General features: G+C 38.6%; 1 pseudogene; it reads left to right on the plus strand.

Annotated features, from left to right (window-relative positions):
• Positions 1-812: 812 nt before the first annotated feature.
• LOC117073534 lies at positions 813-2,073 on the plus strand (annotated as a pseudogene).
• Positions 2,074-2,493: the final 420 nt, after the last annotated feature.

Consider the following 2,493-nt stretch of genomic DNA (forward strand, 5'->3'; position numbering starts at 1 on the left):
ATACTAGTTATTTTAGTATAAAATATTACACTAAATATAAAATAAAATGGTAATGAAATAATATTAGTAATATTAATTAGTAAATAAATAGTAATTAATATTAAACAAAATATATCAAATACAATACTAAAATAACTGGGGCCGGGGATGGTGGCTCACACCTGTAATCACCTTCGGGAGGCCTAGGCGGGTGGATCACTTGAGGTCAAGAGTTTGAGACCAGCCTCGCCAACATGGTGAAATCTCTACTAAAAATACAAATGTTAGCCTGGCCTGGTGGTGCACACCTGTAATCCCAACTACTTGGGTGGCTGAGACAGGAGAATTGCTTGAACCCGGGAGGCAGAGGTTGCAGTGAGCAGAGATCACACCACTGCACTCCAGCATGGGCAACAGAGTAAGACTCCATCAAAAAAAAAAAAAAAAAAAGAATAACTAAAACACTAGCAATTTTCAAAACATGAGAGAAAAAAAGGAGGTGTAACAATAGAAAATAAGAATGCACTTGTAATGCATTATTATAAATGCAATTATGAGGTGTACATAATTATATTCTGAAATTATGAAACATCTTAATGAGATGTATTATTTTTACATAACATAAATTGATAATGGCAAATTGATATAAGATCAAATAAGAATTTGAAATTATACCAAGGAGCTTACACAGTATGGCCGGCGACATTAGCTAGCACTCGCTCTACTCTCTCTAACGGGAAAGCAGCAGAGTACAAGAGACTGAACTGGGTCTGCCTCTATTTCCAAAAGACTCACGTTCAACTTTTGCTCACACAAAGCTGGGAAATTTTTATTAGTCCTTTAAAAAAAAGTTAATATAAAATTATAGCAAAAAAAAAAAAAAGGAACCTGAACTTTAGTAAAACAGCTGGAACAATATGCAGCGGCAGCGGCACCAGAAGAGGTTTAATTTAGTTGATTTTCTGTGGTTGTTGGTTGTTCACTAATCTCACGGTGATGGAAGCTGCACATTTTTTCGAAGGGACCAAGAAGCTGCCGGAGGTTTGGTTCTCCCGGCAGCAGCCCGATGCGAACCAAGAATCTGGGGATCCTCGCACTATCACAAGATCTGAGTGGGACATACTTTTGAAGGATGTGCAATGTTCAATCATAAGTGTGACAAAAACTGACAAGCAGGAAGCTTATGTACTCAGTAAGAGTAGCATGTTTGTCTCCAAGAGGCGTTTCATTCTGAAGACATGTGGTACCACCCTCTTGCTGAAAGCACTGGTTCCCCTGTTGAAACTTGCTAGGGATTACAGTGGGTTTGCCTCAATTCAAAGCTTCTTTTATTCTCATAAGAATTTCATGAAGTCTTATCACAAAGTGCACCCACACCAGAATTTCCAGGAAGAAATAGAGTTTCTTAATGCAATTTTCCCAAATGGAACAGCATATTGTATGGAACGTATGAATTCTGTCTGTTGGTACTTACATACTCTGAATTTCCCAGAGAGTTGGGTAATCAGTCAGCCAGATCAAATCTTGGAAATTCTGATGAGTGAGCTTGACCCAGCAGTTATGGACCACTTCTACATGAAAGATGGTGTTACTGCAAAGGATGTCACTCGTGACAGTGAAATTCGTGACCTGATACTGGCTTCTGTCATTGATGCCACAATGTTCAATCTTTGTGGGTATTCAATGAATGGGATGAAATCGGATGGAACCTATTGGACTATTCACATCAACTCCAGAAACAGAATTTTCTTATGTTAGCTTTGAAACACACTCAAGTCAGACCTCCTAGGAAGACCTGGTCGGGAAAGTTGTAGAAGTCTTCAAGCCAGGAGAATTTGTGACGACCTTGTTTGGTAATCAGAGTTCTAAATGTCGCACAGAGCTTGCTTCGCCCCAGAAGATAGAAGGTTTTAAGCATCTTGGTTGCCAGAGTGCTATGTTCAATGATTACAATTGTGTTTTTATCAGTTTTGCTAAGAAGCAGCAACAACATCAGATTTGATTAAGAAAAAAGAAGAAAAAATGTAAAAAGAGAACACATGTAGAAGGTGGTGGATGCTTTCTAGATGTCGATGCTGGGGGCAGTGCTTTCCATAACCACCACTCTGCAGGTGCAGAAAGCCCTCGATGTAATTACAGCATAATCATTTTGAATTGTGTGCATTATTATATCAAGGAGTTAGATATCTTGCATGAATGCTGTCTTCGAAGTTTAGGTATTCTCTGCTACTCTTGCTGTGAAATTGAGGTGCATGTAGAAAAAACCTTTTACTATAGGAAACTTTACAACACTTGTGAAAGCAACTCAATTTGGTTTATGCACAGTGTAATATGTCTCCAAGTATCACCCCAAATTCCCCACAGACAAGGCTTTCATCCTCATTAGGTGTTGGCCTCAGCCTAATCCTGTGGGACTGTTCTATTAAATTGCTGCCATGATTTTACATCCAGTTACCTCCACTTTCTAGAACACATTCTTTACTAATGCTATTGAAATCAATTTCTACTTCATAC

The sequence above is a fragment of the Trachypithecus francoisi genome, unplaced genomic scaffold, assembly GCF_009764315.1.
Source record: "Trachypithecus francoisi isolate TF-2019V2 unplaced genomic scaffold, Tfra_2.0 Lachesis_group4, whole genome shotgun sequence".
Taxonomy (NCBI): Eukaryota; Metazoa; Chordata; class Mammalia; order Primates; family Cercopithecidae; genus Trachypithecus; species Trachypithecus francoisi.